Source organism: Passer montanus, unplaced genomic scaffold, assembly GCF_014805655.1.
Source record: "Passer montanus isolate IOZ18808 unplaced genomic scaffold, ASM1480565v1 scaffold5, whole genome shotgun sequence".
NCBI classification, from domain to species: Eukaryota; Metazoa; Chordata; class Aves; order Passeriformes; family Passeridae; genus Passer; species Passer montanus.
The window spans coordinates 2,922,001-2,937,926 of NW_024369929.1; the positions used below are offsets into that span (position 1 = coordinate 2,922,001).

Sequence of the window (15,926 nt, forward strand, 5' to 3'; positions counted from 1 at the left end):
AGAGATAATGGGGGTGGGGAAGGGACCACACTGCAGTAGGCAGCAGATGGACCAAGCCAGTCTTTACCCTGTTACATGGGTAATTGCAGAGCTGGAAATGATTTAGAGATGGAAAAATGTGCATGTTAATCTAGAAACCTTTTTTGTCTGGAAAAACTTCCTCAGATTCTTGAGAAGCACAGTGCATCATGAGGTCAATTTGGGATTCCTGTTCTATGTTTTTTGTTCTGAAATACTTGGTCTGCCCTGAGCATCAGGAAAATGTGGCTACCCCGTGCAAAGTGTATCTCAGCTGGCTCTTTGCTGAAGCTATTTATGACTTTTGTAGGTGTTATTGCAATGATAATCTACAGTGTGTCCTCACGTCTGCTCGAGTGTTAATTAGTTTATTGTTTTACATAGTGTATTAAAAGCTTTTCTGTTCCATTCAAAGTTTGAATGTAATTCAATCCTTGGGATGCCCCACATGTAAGGCAGAGTTACAGAGCAGGAGGTTAGGATGCAGTATCCCTTTCCTGCTGTGTTGCTGCCTTGGCATATTATCTGTTTGACATCTTTGGTAGATGAGTGTCTGAAAAAAGAGTGAAAGATGACAGAGAGATTTTGTTTTCTCATTCTCTGTATTAGGCATCTCACTCTCCTGTTCTGGTGGGTTTTTCTGTTTCAGTGTGTGTCTCAGCAGGAAATATTGCAATTAACTTACGTCACAGATGTACCTTGTTGAAGATCACGGCTCATTTTGCCAGGCACTGCTACAGTTTTGTTACGTGGAAATTTTTTTAAAACAGCAATGCCCTCTCTTTTTGAGATTTAGTATAATAATGTTGGAACTCTGTAGTACTTGAAACTCTGTTTATGGTCAGTTGCATGACATATTGCTCAATTCCCTTCCAGCTGTAACCCCCATTGTGTTTTCTCACTGCTGAAATCGGGGCTGGTTTCTCCTGTGCTGCCCAGTGTCCTTCCAGTCAGTGACACAGTTGCTCAGTTGGAGATTCAGGCAGGCACAGTTCTGTTCATGACTTGAACAGGTTTTTACTTCTGCAGGATGTCAATCTTTCTATTGAACCTTGGCCTGTGCACACTGGGTGCATTTCTGTTTCATTCATATGTAAAGAAGCTCTGCTAGTATCACTATGGAACATCTTGATTTTTTTCTGGAAAAATGTAATATTTTGCCGAGGTTTACAAATTACATTTAATTTGCTGTACATGTGATTCTTCCTTAGCCAGCTGACAAGATAAAGTTCTGGTCTTTTAACTAACAAAAAGATTCTTTTCCTTTCAATGAAAGGTGGTGTTGATGACACTTTGCCAGGTCAACCTTGGAAATGTTTTATCCTTGAGCAGTATTCAGTCACTTGTAGTCAGGGTAAAGATACTTTTTTTTTTAATAGACTACAGTAATATCTATATTATGAGGCAATAGTGGTTCTGTATTGCACTATCTGTTCTTTCTAAACCCATAATTCATCATTCTCCAACTGTCTTGCTCACAATATGCATTTCAGACAAAATACAGTCTAACCAACAAGTGCAAAAACAGCTTAAATACTTACCTTTAGAGGCAATAATAGCCATCATACTTAGCTTAGTTTCTGATGGATTTCTGCTGTGGGCCATGCTGTTATGTTTAAATGTTAAGCTTCCTTAAATTACATGTTACTTACATCTTGTCACTGTGTTTGAATTGCTTTGATCTGTAGTTCTACTGAGGTTCTACTTTGACCTTTGTGCTGCACTTCAGAGCTCTTTACTTTGTCTAACACTATAGCAAGTGAGTGTATTTTGAAATGTTGCCTTCAGTTTTTTGACAGACTTCACGTGTATAGTCTCAGGTGCTCCCAAAGTGCTTCTGTAAATGGCTGGTTCCCCTGATAGTAATTACACACATTTTGGATGCAACTGGCAAAGGAACAAAGCTGAGTGGGATGGAGTTCAAGACACCTGGCAGTGTTACCTTTCTCCAGTGCCAAGGGGACGTGTGACAGGTTCACCTGCCCCACTGCCAGCAGTGGGGGGAGCTGTGGCTGTTACAGGCTCTGCCTTTTGTCATTTCCACCTCTGGCACAGCGTCTGTGTCCTGGCTGGGAAAATCCCCCTGAAGAGTTTCTCAAGATATTGCAGGTTAAATAAAGGCACAAAAATCAATCCTTCTGGAAGGTTTGGGAAGTAAAATGGAACATAATGACCTTACAATCATTTTAGGGATTATTGTAATTTTTTCTCGTTGCATTTTGTTATATACTGCTTCATGCATAGAAAGAGCTATTTGTCTTCTGTTGTAATTTGCCTTCTTTCTGCTAGAGGGGGAAGAACAGAGAGATGATAAATTTAGGGGGATAATATGGAATGTCCTCTAGAAAATTTCATACTGGTTTCTGCCACACATGGTGCCTTAACACACAAAATAATTTAAAATAAAAGAAGAAAAAAAAGACAAGCAAGCCAATGAACCAAGAGTGAAGTACTGCTTAGGATATTTTTTTAATTAATGCCTCTTAATTTTTGATGGAAATTATTAAAGCAAGGGCCATTTGTTGTAAACAAATTTCCCACCCCCCACTCTAAGAATGTGGAATGTCTTCTGCTAAAACATATAGGGCTCCGTGAAATCAGCCTGTGGAGAAATTGAATGAAATGTTACATTTCTGTGTTGTCAGATGTCTGTCAGCTGCTAGTAAAAAGAATATTAAATAAATCCTTTAGGCTCTAACTGCCTGGCTTACCATAGGATAAATGTGTATCAAGTTCTGTGTTTTAAACTGGCAGCTTCTCCCAAATGGGGAAAAAATTGGTGGTAGCGATGTTAGTGAAGAGATCTATAATTGTCTAGAGACAAGAGTAAGTCTACTTCTATCTGTATAAATACATCAGCAATACGCAGGCATGTAGATAACCTAGATGCAGTATGGATGTAATCTACCTGTTTGTTGCTATATAAATATCTCTATATGTTTTAATGTGTGCATAGCATTTTCTTTCTGTCCATTAAAAGTCACTTTTATTTTTTGTATTTATGATGCTTTTTTTCTAATGCATTTGACTTCTACTTATTAAAATATTTGCTTATTTCTTTGCATGTTACTTGACAAGCTGCTCATAAATTATAGCAGATGTGGGGGTATTGTGCTCCTTTTTATTAATGGGTAGGACAGTAGGGAAATAAAAATCAGTTCTAGGGATTGAAGTAGGCAGTTCATCTACAAAGACTCATGTTTTTCTTATTGTCTACATTTGTAATGGAAAATATGGAAATCATTTCTCTGACTTCAGCTGAAGAATATATGAAGGGCAATAACATAAGAAATCTATGATAATCTTATGTCCACAACTCTCTAAACATGACATTTAATTTTTTCAGTCTGTGGCAAGGTTACATTTCTTGCTGTTTGCATTAGGTGCTCCATCATGTTGTCTTCCTTAAACCTTGCAAAAGATCTAATTTGGTGAAAAAGTAAAAAAAAAATAATTTTTTTTCTCTATTAGTTTTCCTAGTCTTTTAAAAGGTAGAAGAAGTGAGACTTGGGGGGTTGGTTGGTTTTATGGTGGATATTTTTTCATCTTTTTCAATGAGTTCTGATACAATCTACTTGTGCAGATATGTGTTTGTGTGCTATAAAGCAGAGCAGATCCAAGAAAATTCTTATTAGGAAAATTTACAAAATGTTCAGTGTGCTTGCTGGTAGGCTTTAGTAACAGATCACATTTGTCACTAAGCTTTACAGTACTTTCCTTGTGTAAATATATTTTCTTTAATGTATTCTGGCCTAGATGCTGTGTCTCAGATGAGAGAATTAATTAGATGGGGAATTCCAGGGCTGGATTATGTCAACGGCAAGTAAATCGACTTCTCTTCAGTTGATGTTAAGTTCTTTTTAAGATCAGTATAATTAGTCTCATTTTACAGGTGTAGGAACTGATTTGGAAAAGCGGAGTTACTGTCCTGGGTTTGTAGGAGCCTTGAGAGGCACACCTGGGGCCGTGTGAAGGATGCTCTGGAGCTGCAGCCTGGTGTCTGTGGGTGCCGGTTCAACATTGCCTCGCCATGGCCAGACAGCTCCAGAACTGCTGCAGGTCAGCTCTGTGTGAGGCACTGTCTGCTGCCCTCAACACGAGGCTGTTACTTGAACAGTGTGGGATCCCCACTGCAAATTCATGGCCCCTTTACAGTGCTTAGGTGTGCCTGAGATTTTTCTCTTTCCTCTCTTTCCACTTTCTCAAGACAAGTTTTGGTGTAGTCCTCGACAGCTGGTAACATTGAGGAAAAGAGTGAGGAGAGGGGTTTGAGGCAAGGGTTGTTTTGTGTCCCATTGAAATGCAAGTGGCTCTTAATGTGTCAGGATGTACAAGCAGGAGGAAAAGAATACAGAAATGTGTGAGCAGAGGTGAAGAACTGTCATTGCTCTCCACTACTGAATAGGCAGAGTAGGCTGATGTCATTGCCACCATAGGAACAAAAAAACCCCAGAGAGATGCTGGGCTTGATTACATCAGTTCATAAAATGGGCTTTGCTTTCCTCTTTGCACTACCAGCTTTGATGCAAACGCTGAGGTAATGCAAGAACTCTTAGTAAAAGTGCAAAACAACCATGTTGTAATTTTTTTAGCTTCAGAGAGGATTCATTGTTATTGAAGGAGTGGTGAGTGTGCCACTCATTTTAGTAAGTACCTTTCATAACAGTTGACATTCATCTGGAATGGCAGAGACACATTTTCATCCTTTGATGCCATTTCTAACAGAGTCTCTGGCTGAAATGGAAAATTTTGCTTCTTCGTCTTTTACACATACACAGGAACTTGAATAGAGAAGAATGGAAGTCCTGCATTATTTTAATGCATCGAAATATGCAAATATACTTCCTTTTTTGTTGTTGAACTTCCTGCTTATTCTGCCAATATATATGGAAATTTGAATGGGTCCTACTAAGAATGCTTATTGAAGCAGGGTTCCCAGTGGGGGACCTGGGCTCAATTAGAACACCTAGACTGGCCAATATTGAAACAGCTGCCTTTGCAACTTGTTTCAGGAACATGGGTAAATAAGGCTCTGCACCCTTACTGAGCTGTTTGCAAAATGAGAGCTTAAATGTGTTTTGATGCAGGTTAATGATACACAGACACAGAGATATTGTAATGAACTTATCTTGGGGTTTAGTAAACATGTAGTTGTGTTGCAGAACTCTACTGTCTTTGTTAAATGGCAGCTATCAGTGTAAAATTAGTTATCCTGTACATCACATCTGAATTTCATATTTTATACTGGCATGTTTTGAGAAATGTTTAGAATGGGGTTTTCACAGGGACTGAGAAGACGTGTACTGGGGAATGCCCTTAATAAAAGGGAATCATTAAGGGTGTTGTGAAAACAATACTCATTTAGCACATCAGAAATAACAGTAACTATTTTATTTAGCATAATAAAAAATGTGGAGTAGGAGGAGATAATTTTGGAGCAAAACAGCATTGTGGAGAATTGAGTGCATCCTGGGTCATTTGCCAATGAAACTCTATAACCATATAAACATAAAACATCAGCTTGAAACATTTAATCTAAAATCTTGGGCATTTCTCCTTTAAAGCTCTGTCTTGCCTACTTTTGAAAAAATAGAGTTAAGCAGTTTAAAATTTTGTTTCTTATGGTATAAAATGATGTGAGGACTTTCTGTTAATATAATACTAAAATCATTAGACAATTCTGTTGTTTACAAGAGAAAACAATTTTGTGATGTATTTCCCTCTCATATTAGGAAAAGACCCACATCTGCCCATAAAATTTACAGTTTTCCAAAGGATACAGGAAAATTATATTTTAAAAAAAAAGGAAGGGTGAGAAGCAAGCATTCAAATTTCCATGGAAGCTCTGTGTTTATGTAAAGTACAGCAGCTGCACTGCAAATTCCCCTCTCTGGATGACCTCAGTTCTGAACAAGACAGACTGTTCTGGGTGCAGGTGTGATTACTGAATTATTTGTTCTGTTTTAGTGTCAGTCAGTTACAGAGAAGTATTATGGGTAAAATTTGTATCCACTGAATAAAGTGAATTGGTAGATTTGGTATTCCACAGTTCACTATGTGCCTTCCTGCTATTGCAGAAATAGTTTATTTTATTCTCTTGAATTGCATTAGTTAAATAGGACAGACAAGAGGAAGGGACTCCAGCAACAACCTCTGAATACATCAGGCAAGCAGAAAGGCAGGACTGCGCTGAAGATTGTCTTTTATGTCCAGCACTATTTTGACAGCTGAATTAGGAAATTTTTAAGAGGTTTGTATATGTTGTTGTAATTGAGAATTTAATTTTTTTTCCTCCATGCTTCTTGAGAAATAGAGCTGTGAAAAATGCTCACCCCTAACACAGGCATCCAGTCAGCCTTGGTTTGAATGGGATTGTTCTTGCCAGTTTTCCAACCTACCTTGGATCACATTGGTCTTTGCCAGGTGTCTGTACTTATTTATGTTCTGTGTGCGTTTTGTCTCTTACTGGTTTATGCAGTTTTGTTTTCTTTCATCAGTGTTTGGTGTAGACTACCAGAGAGCAGGACTGATGAGGCTGCTCTTCTCACACTTGTCTCTAACCAGACAGGTGCAGCCAGCCTGGGGAACCTGGGTTCCTGAACATCTCACGTGCAGCATGTCAGCTTTTCAGGGTCTTGGAAGAGTCAGCACACATCCAGAACCCACAAAAGTGAGTCCTTGTAGAAAGATGAGTAGTTTCCTCCAAATAATTACCAAGCCTCTGTTTCGACAGCCATGTAAGAGAACTATTCACTGTAAGATGTGTGACTTCAGCAGCCAAGGCAAACTTGCACTTGTAGGAGGTTCTCCCTTTTATTGCTCAAAGGACAATAAAAGGACAGGGCACTTCAGGTGAGTGGTAGTCTTGTGAGGGTTCAGGAGTGATGGCAATAGCATCTTTATGCATCCACTATTCTGATTCCTCTCTCTTCAAACATGGTCCTGACAGGCCTGACTTCATGTGAGGCACAGAGCATTAGTACAGAAATGTGTGAGAATTTGGAAACTTTTTTTTTTTTTAATGAAAGGGGATTAAGATTCCTATCTTAAAACAAGGTACTTATAAAAGACAAGGTACTCATAAACACTTGTGTTGTGTTTAATAAGCTTGTATTATGCTGTGTGCTGTAAGTAAAAGATAGATGGAAAATTGAAGGACGTTTGCTGAGACCGATGGTAAATACTGATCTTGTTTTTGATCCAGTGCAGTTTCTCTAAATGATCTGATTCTAATTGAAGACATATAGGGAAACAGATCAGATATCTCTGAGGATTAACAAGGGTTTTAGGTGAGTAGTGAATGATAAACAGGTCAAAGGAATGTGAAATCAGTGCAGTCACACTATAGCATGGTTCTCCTGAGCTTGACAATTGCCTATTTTTCTTTTAAACCATCTGAAGCAGGTAGATCTTCCTCATGAAATTGGTAATGCATTCATGGTAAGACTTAGAAATGCATCAACATTTCTAATGGTGGGAAGTAGTGGAAGAGGGGTTTGGCAGGGTCAAGGACAGCTTGAGCACCACCCACTGCTGTTGGTGTTGGGAGTAGTGAGACACTGGTGGTAAACAGCTGGGATTTCTCTGAGTCATTCATTCTCCATTCCCACCTCATCACTCTGTCTACCTGCGTGGGTGGCCAGGTGCGTTTCTAGGCAAGGAAGTCATTAAAATTGATGTCACATTTCACAGTCATGTTGGGGGGAGAGGGGACATGATTGCATCTTTTTCTTACCTGTTTTGGAGCCTTTGTGCACTCACCTGTGTGTTGCATGTGACCATCAGTAAAAAGGGCAGGGGACCAACACAGAGATTGCCAATTATTGTCCCTCGCGAGGACACCACAGCTTGTATCTTTAGTCTCACCTGTCTGTGACCTGCCAGGCACTAGGCTGCACATCCCTATTAAGGTGCAGGAACAGAATTGTGAGTATCTTTGTATTGTACTCATCTGCCCATCTGCTTTCTGGGACTGGATGGTGGTTTTAGGTTGATAGCAGTTGATCTGATCAAGGGTATGAAGGTGTGGATGATACAATTAGGGACACATTAACTTGAGCAGGTAGCATGGCTTGTGCTTGAATCAATTCTGCCTCCTGCTGAGAAAAACTGGTGCAATAATAAAGTGTCAAGGCTGGGTGTCTTGGAGCTTGATGAAGGTCCTGAGTCAGAGTTTATGGTGTGCTCACTGTCCTGCACTAACAACTTGTGTCTGTTAACACCAGGGTTGGACATTTTGCTTCAGAAAAGGCACCTCCATGTAGAAACTTAGGGCAAGATTGCTATCTCAGCATGAGGCTGCAGTAACCTGGAATAGTATTTTGTGTATGTGTTCTTCTGTTAGATGGTGTAAGGTAGAGCTCAGAGTCATTCTGCTTCTTTTAACAATAAAATCTGACACACCTGAGACCAGCTGGAAAAATATATTGAAACCCCCCAGTAAGTGAGGTAGCACCATGTAGCATTCAAACAAGTTACATACGACTTGAGGTAAATAGGACTTGTTTCTTTATGATCTTTGAACTTATTTGCATGTTTCTCATTTGTTCTTTCAGGTAAGACAGTGAAGTCTTTAACTGCTCCAGAAGAAGAGGGTCTGGAAAGAAAATGTCTCTGGCAAAAAAAGTATCAGGTAACACTGATAGTGGGGAAGATTATTAATTTTAAAAAATATTTATCTGAACCAGTCTTTATGAACTGAGTTACATCTGAATTTGAAGTTACAGGTTCAGAGGAAGGAAATCTTGAGCTCTTGGTTACTGAAACCAGAAAAGTGCCTGTTTTTATGTAATGTGATACTGCTTTTGATATGCAAATGCTGCACTATACTCTGCAACCTCAGCCTTCTAGAGAGCAAAAGGAAGGGCAGAGAAAAATGTGTGTGGTGCAGGAATTCAAACCATACGGAGACAGGGTTCCTACTCTCTTTCACAATGCAGTCCTAAATTCCAGCAAAGCACAAAGACATCCAATCAGCTTGGACTCTGAGGGCAAGGCTTGCCCTGTGTTGTAAAGGGCATTTGATAATTCCTGCGTGCCATGAGTATAAAAGGTAACTGAGATGACTGAATGTTCAAGTAGCTGGAGCAAGCAGTAATAGAACTGAGTGGGCTGTAGCCGAGTGACAGCTCATCATATAATCATCATGTTTTCCACTTAGAGCATCTCTGAAAAACAAGAAAGATGGTTTAATTCTTTTTGCTTTTCCTTTAAAAAGAGATTTTGAATAATTGTTTTTTGGAAAACCTTCATTGACTTCTGGGCTATAGGTACCTATTTTGAGTGATAGAGTTATTGCCTGTGGTTCAAAATATATTCTCACACACAGACACCCTCATTAGATCATAGGAGAATTTCCCTTAGTCATTTTTCTTTTCCCTTAGTTGGCTTCTCTTGCACAGAGGTCAGGCTGGCTCTGCTGGCATTTCATGGTGTAGAAGCAGTCACTGAGGAAAGCACAGATTTGTGCATGTTTTGGTGTCTGTGATGCACCATTCTTCCTCCTGCCCACGTCTCACCCCTGAGGAGCTGCCAGAAGAATCCTAGATGGGCACAGATGGACCACCTGTGTGGCTTTTTGAGGGCAGCCCCCTGCCCTCCTCGTGGCTCAGCTGTACCATGGTGGGGAGCCAGGCCATCGTCCCCCCTTCTTCTCCCTCAATCCTCAATGGAAGCTGATTGAGGAGAAACAATGGTTCTGTGGTTCTACAAAGCAGAAGCAGGTTCCCAGTTTTTATAGGAAGCTCTCACTAACCTCTAAGTCAGTCTTTTTTTTAGCATTATCAGGAGAATGGCAACTGGAAAATGGCTTTATTAGGCAAAATAGGATTTAAAGGAAGATGGGTCTCACAAGATGAAGCTAAAATCAATAGGAGATTGCACTTTATGCTGTGAGCCTTTAAGACTCCATATGTACTGTGTGGTCTAGTTTTGGATTGGAGGCTTGTCAGGTTTTGTATCCAGAGGTGGCTTTGCAGTTAATAAATTATGATTTTTTAAAAAGTGAAATTGCATTTATTATTGGTAAAGGTGGAGCTGTCCCCATGAAGTTGATGAAGAGGTGTAAAAATGTCTTGAAGGGTGAAGCTATGGCTGTGTTTTCCTGTGAAGTCATCAAACTGGGTGATTGGTGCAGAGTGTGCAGAGTAACTTCAATTGTTTGTTTTTGTATTCTTTCAGAAGGGGTAGCTCTGTTGGCAGCAGTGCACTCCACTGATTTGCTAAAGTTTGTGCAGCTCTCTATAAATAGTTTTCTTACTTAGCCCACCACTGAAGTGTCTATATGCCTGTAACTTGCTTTGCTGTTGGCTTTCCGTTACTGTTGGTGGGATTGTATAAGATACAGCAATAGCTTTATCTCAGAAATTCAGGGCAGATAAGTTAACTAGAAATCATCAGAAATTAAGAATATACATGCCAAAAGTCATTCATCATCTGCCACCTAGGAATGAATGAATGAAGGACATACATTCTCATTTAATTGAGAATTCTGAGCTTTCAGTGGCTAGGGGGATAAAAGAGCTACTTATTTAATAGTGTTTTTAAAAGATGAGTATGTTCAATAAAGTGTATGTGTTCACATTATTGGGGAAGCAAAACCAAGCTTTATGGTGTTGTATTTATTTCTCAGTCAGTTTACAGACTGCTCAGGCAATCAGCAGAGCAGGTGTCACCAGGTGGCCCAAAGCCAGTGGTGCAGAGAAGGAAGGAATCCACCTGTTCAGGCCTTCTGGGATTTAGCATCACCTTTGAGTCAGTGCAGACTGCTTTTGCTGGGGAAGTGCTATGAGACAGGTGGAGACTGGGGATAACATCATTGTTGGTTCAATTCAGATTGTACCTGTCTTATTTCAGAAGATGAATGTAGATAATTGATCAGCTTGAGAGCTGAGATTTGGTATCTTTCTAGCACAGGCCTGGAAAAGTGCCTTTGCTTTTTTGTGATAAAGAACTATGTGTAAGGTCTTAATTAAAAAGAATTTTCCCTTGTGAAAAGGTGTCTCTAGCTTTTGACCAGTCAAACATTTGCTGTGTTTTCTGTGACTTCATCCTGTTACTACAGATGCTGACGCATAATCAGACATCTGCCTCAAAGTCACACATGCTCTGGGAGCTAAAGGGACTGTACAGAGAGCTTCCCAATTTCTTGGTGATACTGCTTCTGTCACCAAAACTTTCATGAGTCATCAGATATTGTCACATTTTGGTAATGCTATAAACAAGACCCAGGTTGAATTTTCAAAGTATTAATAACCTTTATAGGAACTTACTGTAAATGTGTCTTGTTCTTTCCAGAAAAAATTTCTTGTGATTGTTTCAGTTTGCCTGTAGTGCCATTTGTTTGCCTTTCATTATGGATGAATCATCAAATAGCTGAATGTAGAATCGAATTTGACTGAGGTCAAATTCTTGTAAGAAGCTGTGGCTTTTGCCCTAGCCTCTTCACTGAAAGACACGTTTTGCATCTCCATGCCCATTATTTGTGCTGTCATAGGAATTAAACCCAATTAGGATGACACCAATTTTCTGTTTCTCATTTTCCTAACCTCTGTTTTATTACCCAGTGGATGCATGCAAACATCCAGGGATGGTGTTAACAGGAGGCAGAGAACCACAAGGGACTTTTCTCTGCAGCCCCTTATGTATTAATTTTTTTCCTTCAGGTTTTTGCTATCTAAAGAGATATTTGTTCTGGCTATCTTTTAGTTTCTGCAATTGGAACAGCTGTTTTCATTGGCCTTCAGAGAGAGCAAGGGGCACTTTGATGGCCAGTGACACTCTGGGAAGTCCTTCCATGTGTGCTGTTTCTCACTGAGTGTTGTGAGTGTGCAGCAGCTGAGCAGGATGAGAGGGCACCAGGACAGCACAGCAGCATTACTGATGCACCACTTGCTCTCAATGATTTGTGGGTGTGGCTGTAATGTGTGTGTGAAGGAAATGCTGCTGTTGCAAAAGAATCAGATGAACTCGCAGATCTTGAGCATAATTTTTCATTTATAATTGTGTGTACTTGTACAATCTGCACATAACAATAAAAACACTACAGTGAAGCTGAGGTGAAGTTTGGGTAATGTTTCAGTCTAGAAGTTTGAAATAAAGACTTTGGAAAGAGTGAAAAAAGTATCTGGATAATCTCTTTAAAATGTCTAAATTTGGCATATTGGATTGTTTCCTATAATGCTGAGACTTAAAGATGTGTTATCTTTAGTAAAAAACGTCAGTAAAATTTTGCATGTGAAATTCAGTAGAAATTTGTTAAAATGTACATGTAAGTTCCCAACAGCATGGAGTTGTATCTTCATTTTCTAAATCTTCAATATGTTGGTTTTGTGACCACTACACTACTTGGAAATACTCTGTGTATGACTATGGAGACTATTTAGTTCTTTCTGGTCAGGTTAACAGGGCTGTTCTCCCTTTTCAGTACAGTTCCACAGAATAGTGAATTTAATACTCTAGGTGGCTGACATGAGTTCACCAGGTGAGCTCAGCTTAGCTTGTGGAGCAGGTAGTGTCTGAGGGCTTTAAAAATGTCCAGCAAAGGTGTGTTATGTTGAAATAAATTTGTGCAACAGTATATACTTGGAAAAAACACAGCTAAGAGAGTGGAAAAGGAAAATAGAAAGGAGTGGATTGGATTTTCTTTTTAATAAAGGAGAAAGTGTAACTAGGAGGGATATAACTTGAAAGAATTGTGTGAATTCACAATTCATATTCTTAGTATTAAAAAATTACAAGAATGAAAGCCCAAAAAACTTGAGATTATGTTTTAAGGCTTTGATGAATGATGCATAAACTAATAGAGAAGCAATATTTAATCAGTCAAAGAAAAATTGTTATTTGGTCGCAGTATTGCTAAACAGGCTGTAAAAGAAGAATATGTGCAGGTCATTTTTGCTCTCTTAGCAAGTTAAGCAGATCAAAGCTATATAAACTAAAACATATCCAGTCAGGATGCAGAACACTTGAGATAAAGCTCATTAAACCACCTAGGGTCTATGCTTCATGGTTAATTTAATTAATATTGAGGATTCTTTTAGATCAGTATGCAGTGTTTGTTGGTTTAGGGGTTACTGTTGTTTTTTTTTAATCATATTACTTCTTTTGGAACAAAATTAGTAGTTTTCAATCTGCAGGTAAATTTTGATATGTAGAAATGGACTAAATATACTGGATCTACTGGAGTATTTTGCTCAGTTCTGCCATGGGCAGAACTGGTCAAACTGGTAGAAAACCAGCCCTCTAAACTGATTTTGAGGTGTGTTTCCTCTGTGTATCTAAGCCAAACAGGAAGGGGGCTGGATTCCTAAGAAGCTGTCATCTGATGTAGATAGCACAGAATTATTTTTTTTCCACCATAATGCTGCAGAAAAGTATTCCAGGGTCAGAGTGTGTAGTGGGTATTACAAATGGATTCAGAACAGTAACAGTAGTGTCACTTCTGGAATAAAACAGTAAAACTTGTTCTGCTTTTCTCACCATCCTCACAGGCACATGATACTGCAGAGATTCAAAATCAGAAGTAAATCAGCTGGACAGTTGCCTCCTGCCTTCCCAAATAGGCAAACATATTAGAAACAGAAGAAGGGGCCTACCTACCTCATTCCTGTGAGTAGCTATAAACATCCCCTCCACCTCTCAAATCAGCATCTGCCAGGTAGCTGTTTTGGAAAGCTAAGCATAAGGATGTGGTGAAGAAAACAAAACATTTAATTTGTTTTCTTGTTGACAACAATTAAATGTAGCCAACCAAAGAAACCAAATAAAATTATTAACAGGCTACCAGCATGCCTATTGCCTGTGGCTACACAGAGCTGATGGAAGATGCATTGCTACTCATTAAATGAACCTTTATCTGTGCTTCCTAAAGCTTGCATACTGCATAAGTTCCTAAAACCATCCATATCATTGCCATGTTGAACTGATGCTGCAGTTGATGTGTCACTGCAGAAGCTATTTGAGGCTTAGTTCTTTGCTTCTGTATTTCTTAGCAGTTCATTCTGTAATCATGTGGTGTAACCCATTGTGAGGCTTGAACAGAAGATGCCCAGAGTGACCCCTTGGTCAGGGCAGTGAGCAGAACAATGTTTGCTGAATAGCTGCTGTGTAGCTGAAACTCGTGCTCTGATCTGCCTTTTCCTTGCTGGCTTCTCTGTTCTTTCTCCAGGGTGAAGGTGGGTTTGCTGGTGTGGATACTGCCTCGTTTGCTTCACCAAGATGAGTTAGGGCATGCAGGAGAGAAGAGAGACTTTTGCAAGCAGAACCTATCATGGTGAGTCAGATTTTGTCCCTGCTTTTGCTGTAAGAGCTTCTCAGTGGTGCTACATTGCTTAAACCAAACTGTTCACACAGAATTCTCTCCTCCCTGGAAGTATGTTACATATAACACATGCTTGGCAGCAGTGCTGGATTAAGAGGTTCTTCCCTACTGCTTTTGTCTCCCCTGCCCCATGAGGTCCACAAAAGTGCTTGGGGGGACCTTCAGCAAACTAAAGCAGCAAATTGAATGGAGCTGAAAATAATTACTCTCTACCATGTATGCATGAAAAGTATGAGAAGCTGTGGTCTGTGGCTTTTATTTGGAACCACAGCATCTGTCTTGAACATTATCCTAAAATTATGTAAATGTGAACTTTATTTTTAATTTTGAGTTGTTAAATATCCTCTAAAATACCTGAAAGAGATTAATTCTGCATGACTATAGATGAAGTTTCAGTCATTGTTCACTGTGATTGTGAAGGAGTCCCAGGAGTGCAGTCCTAGTCCATAGCACTGCAGCATGGACATTCTATCTGCCCGGTATCTTCATGTAATGGATTTGTTTCTAATTTTGAAGCTTAACCTTAGGTTTGAAATTCACTGCAAACAACTTGCTGAACAGCAATAGGGAGTAATGAAACATAGTTTGTTATAGAAGCATTGCCCTTCTCCCTTCTCCTCATGGTGATAATTCTGTCTCATGTCTTGCCTTCTTTATTGCCTTCAATTCTCCAGGTTTTCCCAGCCTTCCACTTCTGTATTATCTCAGTTTTCACATCATCTCAATACCTTGTATGGATGTGTCAGGTCAAGCTTCGGGGCAGAGGGTTCCCACATACTGCACTCAAACAGGCCTAAGCACTTGTGTGTCTACAAATGTGACAGTTTTGAATTGATTCAGGATCCATTTAAACAAAAACAAATGCAATATTTTCTGCAAAATGTTTACTTTCAAGAAAACCTCCATACCAAATGTGTGTAAACAGACTGGATTGTGTGTGGATAAGCAAAAAAGCAAAGTTAGAGTTCACAAATCTTTCTTTCCTACTTTCAAGTGTTAATTTCTCCAGTTCCTGTGTTGTTTTGGGGGTGTTTTTTTGTTGTTTTTTTGTGGGTTTGTTTTTTGGTTTGGTTTTTGGGGGGTTTTTTTGGTTGTTATTTTTTTGTCTCTGACTGCCAGAGGTCTCTGCTTGAACACAGTTTCCATGTCTGTCTCTGCTTGAACACAGATTCTTTGTCTCTTCCTTTCAGAAGTGGGACTTGATGTTCCAAACTGTCTTAAGGCTCTTGAACTATTGCTGAGCTCATCAGTTCTCTCTATAGCTGATGCACAATTTTTTTCTAAGCTCCACCCTCCCCTGTGCATGCTGGATTTTATTTAAGCTTTTGAGGATTAAGTATGGTATTAGTAAAACCTTTGGGACTCTTGCTGAGAATTGTGTAAGTATCCATTTTGATCATGGAGAAGCAGCAGTATCCGTGTGTTGAATATAGAATTTTTCCTTTGGAGCCATTGTCACTTCAGAAGTCCTTGTGAGTTTGGACACTGCACTCAGCATCTGTGAGTCCCTGTCTTTCTGCTTGGGTGTCACACTACTTTGATTTGTCCTTGCCAGATCACCAGCACTGAGCAGATTGCATTGCTCTGT

At 39.5% G+C, this 15,926-nt stretch overlaps 1 protein-coding gene across 4 annotated transcripts in view; it reads left to right on the forward strand.

Moving 5' to 3' along the window:
* Positions 1-15,926, forward strand: part of OTUD7A (OTU deubiquitinase 7A) — a 96,416-nt gene that overhangs the window by 25,816 nt on the left and 54,674 nt on the right. For 3 of the 4 annotated variants that reach the window (XM_039723220.1, XM_039723218.1, XM_039723221.1), the window contains exons 2-4: positions 8,574-8,650; positions 13,509-13,626; positions 14,186-14,290. The gene's annotated coding sequence lies outside the window, so the exon portion shown is untranslated. Of the gene's footprint in view, positions 1-5,570; positions 6,269-8,573; positions 8,651-13,508; positions 13,627-14,185; positions 14,291-15,926 lie in introns of those variants that run through there. The other variant, XM_039723219.1, reaches the window with a different exon arrangement.